General features: G+C 25.6%; 1 protein-coding gene across 1 annotated transcript in view; it reads left to right on the top strand.

The window, feature by feature from the left end:
* Window positions 1-2879: 2879 nt before the first annotated feature.
* Window positions 2880-17221, top strand: part of LOC142222165 (Y+L amino acid transporter 2) — a 95249-nt gene continuing 80907 nt past the window's right edge. The window contains exon 1 of the mRNA XM_075292164.1: window positions 2880-3251. The gene's annotated coding sequence lies outside the window, so the exon portion shown is untranslated. The remainder of the gene's footprint in view (window positions 3252-17221) is intronic.

The raw sequence follows: 17221 nt of genomic DNA, 5'->3' as shown, positions 1-17221 counted from the left end.
AAAAGCTCCACCATTCTATGGTGGGGGGTATAAAACTTTACTTTGTCGCATTACATATCAACCACCCTGTATATAAAACCAATTCGTTAGAAATACAATTTTGACAAAATTTTCTATAGAAATTAAATTTTGATAAAATTTTCTATAGAAATAAAATTTTGACAAAATTTTTTATAGAAATAAAATTTTGACAACAAAAAAAATTTTGACAAAATTTTCTATAGAAATAAATTTTTGGCAAAATTTTCTATGGAAATAAAATTTTGAAAAAATTTTCCATAGAAATAAAATTTTGACAAAATTTTCTATAGAAATAAAATTTTGACAACATTTTCTATAGAAATACAATTTTGACAAAATTTTCTATTGAAATTAAATTTTGACACAATTTTCTATTGAAAAGAAATTTTGACAAACTTTTCTATAGAAATTACATTTTGACAAAATTTCCTATAGAAATTAAATTTTAACAAAATGTTCTAAAATTTTGACAAAATTTTCTATATAAATAAAATTTTGTCAAAATTTTCTATAGAAATAAAATTTTGACAAATTTTTCTAAAAAAAAAAATATAAATTAAAAAAAAATTCTATCGAAATAACATATTGACAAAATTTTCTATAGAAATAAAAGGTTGACAAAATTATCTATAAATATAAAATTTTGACAAAATTTTCTATCGAAATAAAATTTTGACAAAATTTTCTATAGAAATAAAATTTTGACAAAATTTTCTATAGTAATAAAAGTTTGACCAAATTTTCTATAGAAATAAAATTTTGACATAATTTTCTATAGAAATAAACTTTTAACAAAAATTTCTATAGAAATAAAATATTGACAAAATTTTCTATAGAAATAAAATTTTGACAAAATTTTCTATAGAAATAAAATATTCACAAAATTTTCTATAGAAATAAAATTTTGACAAAATTTTCTATAGAAATAAAATTTTGACGAAATTTTCTATAGAAACAAAATTTTGACAAAATTTTCTATAGAAATAAAATTTTGACAAAATGTTCTATAGAAATAAAATATTGACAAAATTATCAATAGAAATAAAATATTAACAAAATTTTCTATAGAAATAAAATTTTGACAAAATTTTCTATAGAAATAAAATATTGACAAAATTTTCTATAGAAATAAAATTTTGACAAAATTTTCTATAGAAATAAAATTTTGACGAAATTTTCTATAGAAATAAAGTTTCGACCAAATTTTCTATAGAAATAATATTTTGACAAAATTTTCTATAGAAAAAATATTTTAAAAAAATTTTCTATAGAAATAAAATTTTGACAAAATTTTCTATATAAATAAAATTATGACAAAATTTTCTATAGAAATAAAATTTTGACAAAATTTTCTATAGAAAAAAAATTTTGACAAAATTTTCTATAGAAATAAAATTTTAACAAAATTTTCTATAGAAATAAAATTTTAACAAAATTTTCTATAGAAATAAAATTTTGACAAAATTTTTCTATAGATATAAAATTTTGAAAAAAAAATGTATAGAAATGAAATTTTGACAAAATATTCTATAGAAAATTATAACAAAATTTTCTATAGAAATAAAATTTAGATAAAATTTTGACAACAACAAAAATTTTGACAAAATTTTCTATATAAATAAAATTATGACAAAATTTTCTATAGAAATAAAATTTTGACAAAATTTTCTATAGAAATAAAATTTTGACAAAATTTTCTATAGAAATAAAATTTTAACAAAATTTTCTATAGAAATAAAATTTTAACAAAATTTTCTATAGAAATAAAATTTTGACAAAATTTTTCTATAGATATAAAATTTTGAAAAAAATGTATAGAAATGAAATTTTGACAAAATATTTCTATAGAAATAAAATTTAGATAAAATTTTGACAACAAAAAAAATTTTGACAAAATTTTCTATAGAAATAAATTTTTGACAAAATTTTCTATAGAAATAAAATATTGACAAAATTATCTATAGAAATAAAATTTTGACAAAATTTTCTATAGAAATAAAAATTTGACAAAATTTTCTATAGAAATAAAATTTTGACAAAATTTTTTATAGAAATAAAATTTTGACAAAATTTGCTATAGAAATCAAATTTTGACAAAATTTGCTATAGAAATCAAATTTTGACAAAATTTTCTATAGAAATAAAATTTTTACATAATATTCTACAGAAATAGAATTTTGACTATAGAAATAGAAATAAAATTTTGACAAAATTTTCTATAGAAATCAAATTTTGACATTATTTTCTATAGAAATAAAATTTTGACAAAATTTTCTATAGAAATAATATTTTTACAAAATTTTCTATAAAATACAATTTTGACGAAATTTTTTATAGAAATAAAATTTTGACAACATTTTCTATAGAAATAACATTTTGACAAAATTTTCTATAGAAATAACATTTTGACAACATTTTCTATAGAAAAAATATTTTTAAAAAATTTTCTATAGAAATAAAATTTTGACAAAATTTTCTATAGAAATAAAATTTTGACAAAATTTTCTATAGAAATTAAATTTTGATAAAATTTTCTATAGAAATAAAATGTTGACAACATTTTCTATAGCAATAAATTTTGACAAAATTTTGGGTGGGTATAAAAATTTACTTTGTCGCATTACATATCAACCATCTTGTATATAAAAACCAAGTCGTTTGCCAACGGAAATCTTCCACATTTTCTTTCTTTATGGAAAAATTTTACAATACTCGTACTTGACCAACCGTATTCGACATACAACTCAAACAGACAAGGTACAACCTTACAACTCAACACAACAAGCGTTGAGCACTAGCATTCCAACCAAGCAGCAACAATGAGAAAACGTTTGCGTTGAAAGTTCTATTTCAGTGAGTTTTGCGTTTCCTACTGGAACAGCAGAAATTTTCTAACGAGCGCGTGAAGAAATTTCTACTTACTACATAGATCATTGTTGGTTGCTGTACACGCGCCGGTTTATGCAGCATTTACTTTATAAAAGTGGTTTTTTGGAATGAGAAAACTTCTTTTCATCATTATCTTCTATTCAAACGTGATAGTTAATGTTGTTGTGTTTTAAGTTTTGAATACAAAAAAATCATTTTAGAACAAAAACGTGATTTTCATTTGGTACCTTTTCAAACCAAAAAAAAAAGTTTTTGAAAATAACGACATTGTGCATAAAATCAAACAGTGATTGAAGAAAGTGTACTTGATGATTTAAGCCGTAGGCATATACCAATAAAAGGTAGTTAATTTATATTGCTATATTCTTTTGTACCAATTTAAAGGCAACATTTTAAATTTAAATTTAAAAATTAAAAAATAAATTTAAAAAATAAAAAATAAGAATATTTTATTATTTTCTCCTGAGAAGATAAATGAAATCGTGTGTGCTGGTGAGTGCTTTGATTATGGATGGATTTGAATCAATATCCATAAAACTCGCCATCCAGGCCTACCTAAGATTTGATATAAATTAAATGCTACCGTATGGGGACAGTAAAAAAAATATTTGAACTTTTCGTACGGATAAAAATAACTAAAATATCGTGTCGTATATGCAAATATCAAACTGCTTTAAGAAAATGTCTGAATATTCATATTCCTTATAGTTTGATCATTAACTAATGATTGGAGAAAAAAATATATATTCAACACTCCAAATTTGATATAAATACAACCATGTTCAATAAAATAGCAATATTAATTTTTTACCCAAGGAAATATGATATTTGTGTCAGCATTGTTTTGAAAATTAAAGATACACCCGAGCCATATTTTAGCACGTGTTTATCGTTGTGTCACATTGGGCATAAATTTGCCACTTTTTTCATGCAGTGATACATTTGTATCGTAAAATATTTTTACACAAATTTTCTAAAGTAAATCTATATTTTCATTTGTGGTTGGATCATTCGTGTTTTTTTTTTTTTTTTTTGTAGGGCTATGAACTTTTTGGAAATTGTGTTTCGCAGAATAAGCATAAATGAAATGTTTTGGCAATAAAATCATACGAAATGTTTGCGAGTTGGGTTGGGTTTAGTATGGTCTCACTTTGTTATCAACCTCTATGGAAAAAGTTTAAATACAAATTTCAATACAAAGTCTATTCAATACTTCTAAAAGTAAGTAAAAACCCGCTTCGGCTAAATTAAGCATACGAATTTTTGCTGAGGTATGAGAAACCCTTTCCTTTAGACGACGCACAGTGCTTCGATCCCATACAACGAATGAACAAACATAACAGAAGGAGGCATCGTACCCAGAAAAAAATCTCACCAATATATTTCCAAATAAAAAGTTAATTGAAGATGAATACTTGTTCAATTAAAAAATTAATTGATACAATTAAATTTTGAATCGAAGAAGAAACATTAAGTCAATTAGGTTAATGATTGAAAATTTTTAAATTTTTAATCAAAAGATTAATTGATAAAATTAACGTTTTAATCAAATTAGGAAGTTAAAAAAATGATTGTTTTTTTTATTTTTAATAAACAAATTTATTGATACAATAAATTTTTTTAATCAAAATAAAAACACAGTAAATGAAAATAGTTACGTCTTTAATTAAAAAATACAATTATTTTTTATTCAAACTAAGAAAGTGAGTGAAAATTTTGGCGGAATAATAAATTCCAATTAAAAATTTGATTAAACAATTTAATTAATTTCAATTGCAAACCTCAATTAATTATTTAACTGATTTTATTAAAAGTCGAGTTTTCCAATCGACATCAATTAAATTATTGATTGAATCAATTAAAAAATTAATTTATTTTTGCAATCGACTTCAATTAAAATTTTAATTGAATCAATTAAAAAATTAATAGAAATTTTCAAATCAAATCAATTAATTTTTTAATAAAATATAAATTAAAACTGTGATTGAAACTATAATTCATTCACATTTCAATTAAACAAAGAATTGGATGAATTAATTTCCTACACATACACAAATTGTCTTTGGTGTGTGTGTAGGAAAGCGAAACTTTGAAGGGCTTTGTTGATGGTCAAAACTAAGAAATACGCGAAATTTGGTTTCGATCGGACCACTCTTTCATGTACCTACATAAAAAGGGATCAAAAATATCTGACTGCAAAAAAAGGGTAAGAAAACACAAATAGCAAACTAGATCACTAATATTTGAAATTTTGTATGGTTAGAGCCGAGATATCGATCAAGTAATGAGCCAAATTGACCATGTCGGCTATGGGAAAAGTTTATCAACTTTTAATTATTTTAGAATTTTGACTCGTTTTGTTAAAAATTTGTTTAAATTCGTTTCTATAGAAATATAATTTTGACAAAATTTTCTATAGAAATAAAATTTTGACAAAATTTTCAATAGAAATAAGATTTTGACAAAATTTTCTATAGAAATAACATGTTGACAAAAATTTCTATGGAAATAAAGTTTTGACAAAATTTTCTATAGAAATACAATTTTGATATAATTTTTATATAGACATAACATTTTGACAAAATTTACAATAGCAATAAAATTTTGACATTTTCTATGGAAATAAAATCTTGACAAAATTTTCTATAAAAATAAAATTTTGACATTTTCTATGGAAATAAAATTTTGACAAAATTTTCTATAGAAATAAAATATTAACAAAATTTTCTATAGATTTAGATAAAATTTACTATAGAAATAAAATATTAACAAAATTTTCTATAGATTTAGATAAAATTTACCATAGAAATAAAATTTTTACAAAATTTTCTGTAGAAATAAAATTTTGAAAAATTTTCCTTAGAAATAAAATTTAGACAAATTTTACCATAGAAATAAAATTAAAAAAAAATTCTATGGAAATAAAATGTTGACAAAATTTTCTATAGATATAAACATGTTTCCAAAATTTTCTATAGACATAAAATTTTTACAAAATTTTCTATAGACATAAAATTTTGACATTCTCTATGGAAATAAAATTTTTATAGAAATAAAATTTTGACAAAATTTTCTATGGAAATAAAATTTTGACAAAAATTTCTATAGAAATAAAATTTTGACAAACTATTCTATGCAAATAAGATTTTGACAAAATTTTCTATAGAAATAAAATTTTGACAAAATTTTCTAAAGAAATAAAATTTTGACAAATTTTACTATAGAAATAAAATTTTGACAAAATTTTCTATGGAAATAAAATTTTGACAAAATTTTCTATAGAAATAAAATTTTGACGAAATTGTCTTTAGAAATAAGATTTTGACAAAATTTTCTACAGAAATAAAATTTTGACAAAATATTCTATAGAAATAAAATTTTGGCAAAATTTTCTATAGAAATAACATTTTAATAAAATTTCTATAGAAATAAAATTTTGACAAAATTATCTATGGAAATAAATTTTTGACAAAATTTTCTATAGACATAAAATTTTTACAAAATTTTCTAGACATAAAATTTTTTTAAAATTTTCTATAGACATAAAATTTTTCCAAAATTTACTATAGCAATAAAATTTTGACATTTTCTATGGAAATAAAATTTTTATAGAAATAAATTGTTGACATAATTTTCTATAGAAATAAAATGTTGACAAAATTTTCTAAAGAAATAAAATTTTGACAAAATTTTGTATAGAAATAAAATTTTGACGAAATTGTCTTTAGAAATAAGATTTTGACAAACTATTCTATGCAAATAAAATTTTGACAAAATTTTCTATAGAAATAAAATATTGACAAAATTTTCTAAAGAAATAACATGTTGACAAAAATTTCTATGGAAATAAAGTTTTGACAAAATTTTCTATAGAAATACAATTTTGATAAAATTTTTATATAGACATAACATTTTGACAAAATTTACAATAGCAATACAATTTTGACATTTTCTATGGAAATAAAATCTTGACAAAATTTTCTATAAAAATAAAATTTTGACATTTTCTATGGAAATAAAATTTTGACAAAATTTTCTATAAAAATATAATTTTGACAAAATTTTCTAAAGATATAAAATTTTGACAAAATTTTCTAAAGATATAAAATTTTGAAAAAATTTTCTATAGAAATAAAATATTAACAAAATTTTCTATAGAAATAAAATTTTGATAAAATTTACTATAGAAATAAAATTTTTACAAAATTTTCTGTAGAAATAAAATTTTGAAAAACTTTCCTTAGAAATAAACTTTAGACAAATTTTACCATAGAAATAAAATTAAAAAAAAATTCTATGGAAATAAAATTTTGACAAAATTTTCTATAGATATAAACATGTTTCCAAAATTTTCTATAGACATAAAATTTTTACAAAATTTTCTATAGACACAAAATTTTCACAAAATTTACTATAGCAATAAAATTTTGACATTTTCTATGGAAATAAAATTTTTATAGAAATAAAATTTTGACAACATTTTCTATGGAAATAAAATTTTGACAAAAATTTCTATAGGAATAAAATTTTGACAAACTATTCTATGCAAATAAAATTTTGACAAAATTTTCTATAGAAATAAAATATTGACAAAATTTTCTAAAGAAATAAAATTTTGACAAATTTTACTATAGAAATAAAATTTTGACAAAATTTTCTATGGAAATAAAATTTTGACAAAATTTTCTATAGAAATAAAATTTTGAAGAAATTGTCTTTAGAAATAAGATTTTGACAAAATTTTCTATAGAAATAAAATTTTGACAAAATATTCTATAGAAATAAAATTTTGGCAAAATTTTCTATAGAAATAACATTTTAATAAAATTTCTATAGAAATAAAATTTTGACAAAATTATCTATGGAAATAAATTTTTGACAAAATTTTCTATAGACATAAAATTTTTACAAAATTTTCTAGACATAAAATTTTTACAAAATTTTCTATAGACATAAAATTTTTCCAAAATTTACTATAGCAATAAAATTTTGACATTTTCTATGGAAATAAAATTTTTATAGAAATAAATTGTTGACATAATTTTCTATAGAAATAAAATGTTGACAAAATTTTCTATAGAAATAAAATTTTGACGAAATTGTCTTTAGAAATAAGATTTTGACAAACTATTCTATGCAAATAAAATTTTGACAAAATTTTCTATAGAAATAAAATATTGACAAAATTTTCTAAAGAAATAAAATTTTGACAAATTTTACTATAGAAATAAAATTTTGACAAAATTTTCTATGGAAATAAAATTTTGACAAAATTTTCTATAGAAATAAAATTTTGACGAAATTGTCTTTAGAAATAAGATTTTGACAAAATTTTCCATAGAAATAAAATTTTGACATAATTTTCTATAGAAATAAAATTTTGACAAAATATTATATAGAAATAAAATTTTGGCAAAATTTTCTATAGAAATAACATTTTCATAAAATTTTCTATAGAAATAAAATTTTGACAAAATTATCTATGGAAATAAATTTTTGACAAAATTTTCTATAGACATAAAATTTTTACAAAATTTTCTAGACATAAAATTTTTACAAAATTTTCTATAGACATAAAATTTTTCTAAAATTTACTATAGCAATAAAATTTTGACATTTTCTATGGAAATAAAATTTTTATAGAAATAAATTGTTGACATAATTTTCTATAGAAATAAAATGTTGACAAAATTTTCTAAAGAAATAAAATTTTGACAAAATTTTCTATAGAAATAAAATTTTGACAAAATTTTCTATAGAAATAAAATTTTGACAAAATTTTCTATAAAAATCAAATTTTGACAAAATTGTCTATAGAAATAAAATTTTCACAAAATTTTCTATAGAAATAAAAGTTTGACAAATTTTACTATAGAAATAAAATTTTGGCAAAATTTTCTATGGAAATAAAATTTTGACAAAATTTTCTATAGAAATAAAATTTTGACAAAATTTTCTACGGAAATAAAATTTTTACAAAATTTTCAATGGAAATAAAATGTTGATAAAATTTTCTATAGAAACAAAATTTTGACAAAATATTCTCTAGAAAAAAAAATTTGGATAAAATTTTCGATAGAAATAAAATTTTGACATTTTCCATAGAAGTAAAATGGTTGACAAAATTTTCGATAGAAATAAAATTTATTAGTTTTTATTTGATTTTTGGTCGACCTTTTGTTAGAATTATAAATTAATGTTTCTTCAAGCTCGAGGTCTTGTTTTTAAATATTTTATTTATTGTTCCCAATATTTCGCGATTTCGATTTTGAATCACTTCCTCAGGGGTATGTATAGTATCGACAACACAAAAAATACTTAAAGCTACTGTAGATTCACTACACTCGTCAGCTGAGTGCAATACAGACAGCTGACGAGTGTAGTGAATCTACAGTAGCTTTAAGTATTTTTTGTGTTGTCGATACTATACATACCCCTGAGGAAGCGATTCAATAAATAAAATATTTGGAAATAAAAGTTTGATAAAATTTTCTATAGAAATAACATTTTGATAAAATTTTCTATAGAAATAACATTTTGACAAAATATTCTATAGAAATAAAATTTTGGCAAAATTTTCTATAGAAATAACATTTTAATAAAATTTTCTATAGAAATAAAATTTTGATATTTTCCATAGAAATAAAATAGTTGACAAAATTTTCTACAGAAATAAAATTTTGATAAAATTTTCTATAGAAATAACATTTTGATAAAATTTTCTATAGAAATAAAATTTTGACAAAATTATCTATAGAAATAAAATTTTGGCAAAATTTTCTATAAAAATAACATTTTAATAAAATTTTCTATAGAAATAAAATTTTGACAAAATTATCTATGGAAATTCAATTTTGACAAAATTTTCTATAAAAATAAAATTTTGACAAAATTTTCTATAGAAATAAAATGTTGACAAAATTTTCTATATAACATTTTATAAACATATATAACATATAAATAACATTTTAATAAAATTTTCTATAGAAATAAAATTTTGATATATTCCATAGAAATAAAATTTTGCCAAAATATTCTATAGAAATAAAATTTTGGCAAAATTTTCTCTAGAAATAACATTTTAATAAAATTTTCTATAGAAATAAAATTTTGATATATTCCATAGAAATAAAATTTTGCCAAAATATTCTATAGAAATAAAATTTTGGCAAAATTTTCTATAGAAATAACATTTTAATAAAATTTTCTATAGATATAAAATTTTGACAAAATTATATATGGAAATTAAATTTTGACAAAATTTTCTATAGAAATAAAATTTTGATAAAATATTCTATAGAAATAAAATTTTGACAAAGTTTTCGATAAAAATAAAATTTTGACAGAATTTTTTATAGAAATAAATTTTTGACAAATTTTCTATAGAAATAAAATTTTGACAAAGTTTTCTATAGAAATAAAGTGTTGACAAATTTTACTATAGAAATAAAATTTTGACATTTTCTATGGAAATAAAATTTTGACAAAAATTTCTAGTTTGACAAGATTTACTGTAGACATAAAATTTTGACAAAATTTACTATAGAAATAAAATTTTGACCAAATTTACTATGGAAATAAACTTTGTCAAATAAAATTTTGACATTTTCTATGGAAATAAAATTTTGACAAAATTTTCTATAGAAATACAATTTTGACAAATTTGACTATAGAAATAAAATTTTCAACAGAAATAAAATTTTCAAAAAAATAAGGTTTTATAAAAAATCTTTAAAAAAATTCCAAATCGGTCCAGATTGAAATATACGTATACTTTTACAATAGTCTTGTCTAAATTGGTAATTGTATGTAATTTTAGCACCTTTTGGCTTTGAAAAGTAATTTTTTAATACATTTTTAGTACTTTTTCGTCAACATCATTTATCATCCCTGCCACATACATGTTTAGAGTTGTCTAGTGAATGAAATCTCTACACACTCACACACACATTTGTGGCATTCCAACCTCACAACATGGTCAGTGTGTTATTATGTAAAAGTTATTACAAGTTTGTTGAACCCTGGCGGAAGGGCTACGCAGTATCCTTGAACTGGATATGATGAAAAGTTTATGTTAGTCATAGCAAAATAAAGGCAGGACAATAAAATGCTCGAATAAAACAACAACAAAAATAACCCGAACATATTCTAGTTGCGGTATCCATTACAACCAACCCAGCCAGAGTTAATATTTGGCCAGCCAATATTTTCCAAGTTTGCGTTTTTTTGTTTTAATACATGCTAGTGAGCTTTCCCAAAAAATATGACGTCGTATGTTTACGTTAGACATCGATTGGTTTTTGTATTGAAACTAATGGCTTTGTTTTTGTTATTAATCATTTCACTTTTTTTTATAAATGCCCACTAATAACAACACCAATAACAAAACAATAACAAAAGACACTTGTTTACAAAAATTATTTGAGACAGAAACGAAGTAATCGAATTGTTTTCATATTTCCAATGAAACCTGAACTCTTTTTTTTTTTTAGATTTGTAATAAATTTTATTGAACCAAATGCGTACTATTTTGACGGACAATTTTTTCTCGTGTTTCCTTTAAGGTGCACACAAAAAAATTTCACGAACATTTTTCCAATTAAAATGTTAATTGATTTTTAAAAAATATTCAATTAAAAATTTAATTGATTCAACAAATTTTTTAATTGAAAAAAAAAATCAATCACAAAAATAATAGTATCAATTAATTTTTTAATTGGATCAATTAACTTTTTAATTGACCTTCAATTAATTTTTTAATTGATACTATCATTTCTGTGATTGAAGACATTTCAATTAAAAATTAATTGGATCAACAAATTTCGTGATTGAATCAGAAAAAATTGTTTTGCATGTGGGTATTAAGTTCGAGTTTAGTCGCTAAAATCGCTTAAGTGAAAACTAAATCAGTAAAAAAAGGAATAAAATTATACATATTTGTTGCAAATATTATTATAAATTGATGGGGAATAGCCCAAAGCAAATTTTCACAAAGTTTGTAGTCCTTACTTAAGAAAAGTAATCGTGAACAAGTATATACGGCCGTAAGTTCGGCCAGGCCGAATCTTATGTACCCTCCACCATGGATTGTGTAGAAACTTCTACGAAAGACTATCATCCACAATCGAATTACTTTGGTTATGGTATCTTAAAACTTCTTAACACCGTTTTCTCAATTGTATGTTAGTCCATACGTGGTATATATTAGACAAAAAAGTTATGTATAGTTAAGTCTACAAATAATTACGAATCGATATGGACTTTGTGCACGATACGTAGAGAGCCAGAATTGAAATATGGGGGTCGCTTATATGGGGGCTATATACAAGTGTGAAGTTGATATGGACCAATTTGTGTGTGATTGGGGATCGATTTATCTGATGGCTATATATAACTATAGACCGATATGGACCTAGTTAGGCATGGTTGTTAACGGCCGTATACTAGCAGAATGTACCAAATTTCAACTGACTCGGATGAAATTTGCTCCTCCAGGAGATTCCAAAACCAATTCTCGGGTCGGTTTATATGGGGGCTATATATGATTATGGACTGATATGGACCACTTTTGGCATGGTTGTTAAATATCATATACTACCACCGCGTACCAAATTTCAACCAGATCGGATGAATTTTGCTTCTCCAAAAGGCACCGGAGGTCAAATCTGGGGATCGGTTTATATGGGGGCTATATATAATTATGAACCGATATAGACCAATTTTTGCATGGTTGTTACAGACTATATACCAACACCATGTTCCAAATTTCAGCCGCATCGAATTAAATTTGCTTTTCTTTGAGGCTCCGCAAGCCAAATCTAGGGATCGTTTTATATGGGGGCTATATATAATTGTGGACCGATGTGGACCAATTTTTGCATGATTTTGAGGCTCTGCAAGCCAAATCTGGGGATCGGTTTATATGGGGGCCACCGTGGTGCAATAGTTAGCATGCCCGCCTTGCATACACAAGGTCGTGGATTCGATTCCTGCTTCGACCGAACACCAAAAAGTTTTTCAGCGGTGGATTATCCCACCTCAGTAATGCTGGTGACATTTCTGAGGATTTGAAAGCTTCTCTAATTGGTTTCACTGCAATGTGGAACGCCGTTCGGACTTGGCTATAAAAAGGAGGTCCATTGTCATTGAGCTTAACATGGAATCGGGCAGCACTCAGTGATAAGAGAGAAGTTCACCAATGTGGTATCACAATGGACTGAATAGTCTAAGTGAGCCTGATGCATCAGGCTACCACCTAACCTATAACCTATGGGGGCTATAATATGTTATATAATTATGGACCGATGTGGACCAATTTTTGCATGATTGTTAGAGACCATATACCAAAACTATGTACCAAATTTCAGTCAGATCGGATGAAATTTGTTTCTCTTAGAGGCTCCGCAAGCCAAATTTTGGGCCCGTTTATATGGGGGCCATCCGACCTACATCAATAACAACTACTTGTACTTGTTGTTCGTTCGGAAGTTAGCGTGATTTGAACAGACGGACGGACGGACATGTTTAGATCGACTCAGAATTTCACCACGACCCAGAATAAAGGGTGATACGGTCAAAATTTGGTCAATATAAACTTGACGTATTTCTTTCAATTTTGCATTTAAAAAACCTGAACACCCCTCATTTTGAAGGAGTGTGTGTGTAGAATGTTGCTCCTATTTTGATTTTGAAATTCACTCTTCAGTTGTCAAAATGTCGTCCAAGCAAGAAGAGCAGCGTATCAAAATTTTGCTCGCGCATCGCGAAAATCCGAGCTACTCGCACGCAAAGCTGGCAAAATCGCTAAAAGTTGCCAAATCAACCGTTACAAATGTAAGCGTTGGGGAACGTTTGTCGACAGCCAGGAAGTCTGGATCGGGGGGAAATCGAAAACCGGAAGCCGCTGAGACGACAAAGAGAGTTGCCGGTAGTTTCAAGCGAAACCCTAACCTCTCTCTCCGAGATGCCGCAAATAAGCTGGGTGTATCGTCTACAACCGTCCATCGAGCCAAAAAACGAGCCGGGCTATCGACTTACAAGAAGGTAGTGACTCCAAATCGCGATGATAAACAAAATACGACGGCCAAAGTGCGATCCCGGAGGCTGTACACGACGATGCTGACGAAGTTTGACTGCGTGGTAATGGACGACGAAACCTACGCCAAAGCCGACTACAAGCAGCTTCCGGGACAGGAGTTTTACGGCAAAAGGAAGGGGAAAGGTAGCAGATATTTTCAAGCACATAAAACTGTCAAGTTCGCAAAGAAATATCTGGTTTGGCAAGCCATCTGTACCTGTGGCTTGAAAAGCAGCATTTTCATAGCTTCCGGGTCTGTCAACCAAGAAATTTACGTGAAAGAGTGTTTGAATAAACGTCTGCTGCCTTTCCTGAAGAAACACGGTTGTTCCGTACTGTTTTGGCCGGATTTGGCATCTTGCCATTACGGTAAAAAGGCCATGGAGTGGTACGCCGCCAACAACGTGCAGGTGGTTCCCAAGGACAAGAACCCTCCTCCCAACACGCCAGAGCTCCGCCCAATTGAGAAATACTGGGCTATTGTCAAGCGGAACCTAAAGAAGACCAAAAAACTGCTAAGGACGAGCCGCAGTTCAAGGCAAACTGGCTTTCTGCGGCGAAGAAGGTGGACAAGGTGGCTGTACAAAATCTGATGGCAGGTGTCAAGCGTAAGGCCCGGCAATTCAGATTTGGAAAAGCGAAAGCCTAACTGAATATTTTTCCTGAATTTTATACTAATTGAACTTGAAAAGGAAATTTAATTTGATTTTTTACATAAATGATTTCACCGATTTACACGCGTTTTCCCTTGACCAAATTTTGACCGTATCACCCTTTATATATACTTTATTGGGTCTTGGAGCAATATTTCGATGTATTACAAACGGAATGACAAAGTTAATATACCCCCCATCCTATGGTGGAGGGTATAACAACGTTTGCCATAACCGTTTTCCAAACGTTTTAGTTGTTTTTTTTCAAGTATTTACTAAAATAAATTAGCAAACTTGTACATAAAATTTATTTCACTATTTTATCATTCGTACCTCGTTAAAGTAAAAGCTGTGTAATTAGCTATGAAATGAATCGAAGCACAATCGTAACACCTTTTTCTCTACTGTATCAAATAGACCAACACAAAAGAACTGAAGCAAAGTGATTTTTTTTTTGTCCATACAACAAGAATAACTTTTACCCCCGTCAGAAAAAGCAATTTGGGTTAACTCTGATATTGCATTAATTCTTTAATAAAATTGTGGCCTGTACAAAGAAACCTAAAATAAGGTCAAATTTAGGTCAATCATTGTGTAGTAAAATATGCTACATTTTTATAGACCCTATAGAGTTATGTTGCTGACACTACTGAGAATTTTGTTGTCAGAGCAAAAGTTTGAGTTCATTACCTCTTTTTTGTTTTTTTCTTTAAAAAGTATAACAACAACAAAAAACATTATCTTCATGGTGTTGTTCTGATGGTTAATTACGTGAAACTTTAAAAAGGCAAAATAAAAACAAAAATAAATGTTAAGTTGTCTGCTACATATTATAGAATTACCTTTCACATTTGCTTTGGTTTGAGGGATTGTTTGTGTTTATTGGTCAGAATCCATTGCCAAGTAGTTATGATGAAATCTTTTTTTTTTAATAGCGTCTTGCAGCTCAATATGATTTTTCTTTTCAAATGTAAACAGACTGAAAAATACAAAAAAAATCAAATAATTTTACATTTACCACAGTAATTATTAAGACAACAAATTATATTTCTCATTGCAATAGATTGAATTTTCTTATTAAAATTAAAAAAAAAAATACATAATGTAATTATCATCGCCGGTAATAACAGTCATAATTACACTAGTATACAATCATTTTAATGTTAGCCTGATATATAAAACAAGCGTTCAAATAAGTTTATGCATTTGTATTTAACGCCCACATTGAAAAGCATATATTGACTTAATATCAAATATTATATTTAGGATACGCAATTTACACAATATTAAACTCCTCAAATATAGGCTAAGACTTTTTTATAGGATTTAGCATCTTTTTCAAAATTAAGAAAACATTTCTTACTTAAAAGTATCCCATAGATTTTGTTTTTTTTTTTAGTGTAATTTGTTTGTAAGGAAATGGCCGCGAAAAGAGAATGAAAATTCGATAAAGAATGATTTCCATAAATGTGTTTCTTTACTTTAAGGCAAATTTGCCTTAGTTCAAAGACATACAGCTTTAACAAAGGGATGCAAATTTCCGAAATGTGTATCCTAAATTTAATAAAAACAAGTTAGGAAAGTCTAAAGTCGGACGGGGCCGACTATATTATACCCTGCACTACTTTATAGATTCGCATTTTCGATACCATATCAAATCCGTCAAATGTGTTGGGTGCTATATACAAAGGTTTATGTTGCCCTATACATATATTTACATCTTACCCAATCTAGACAAAATTTTTAGACTTCTACAAAATCTATATACTTAAAATTTAATTCGGCTAATGTCCTGGGATGGAATAGAATATTACTAAACAAGAATATACGGCCGTAAGTTCAGCCAGGACAAAGCTTATGTACCCTCCACCATGGATTGCGTAGAAACTTCTTCTAAAGACTGTCATCCATCCGAATTACTTGGGTAGCGGTCGATGGTAAGGTATCTTATAACCTCGTGGTATATATTAAATTAAAACAAGTATATACGGCCGTAAGTTCGGCCAGGCCGAATCTTATGTACCCTCCACCATGGATTGCGTAGAAACTTCTACGAAAGACTGTCATCCACAATCGAATTACTTGGATTGTGGTATCTTAAAACTTCTTAACATCGTTTTCTAAATTGTGAGTTAGTCCATACGTGGTATATATTAGACAAAAAAGGTATGTATAAGTAAGTCTACAAATAATTACGAATCGACATGGACTTTTGCACGGTACGTAGAGAGCCAGAATTGAAATATGGGGGTCGCTTATGTCGGGGCTATATAGAATTATGAACTTGATATGGACCAATTTTTGTGTGATTGGGGTTCGATTTATCTGAGGGCTATATATAACTATACACTGATATGGACCTAGTTAGGCATGGTTGTTAACGGCCATATACTAGCACAATGTACCAAATTTCAACTGACACGGATGAAATTTGCTCCTCCAAGAGGCTCCAAAACCAAATCTCGGGATCGGTTTATATAGGGGCTATATATGATTATGGACTGATATGGACCACTTTTGGCAAGGTTGTTAAATATCATATACTACCACGTACCATATTTCAACCAGATCGGATGAATTT

Source organism: Haematobia irritans, chromosome 1, assembly GCF_050003625.1.
Source record: "Haematobia irritans isolate KBUSLIRL chromosome 1, ASM5000362v1, whole genome shotgun sequence".
Classification (NCBI taxonomy): Eukaryota; Metazoa; Arthropoda; class Insecta; order Diptera; family Muscidae; genus Haematobia; species Haematobia irritans.
The sequence above is the reverse complement of the archived record's forward strand: the minus strand, read 5'-3'. Positions and strand labels throughout refer to the sequence as shown.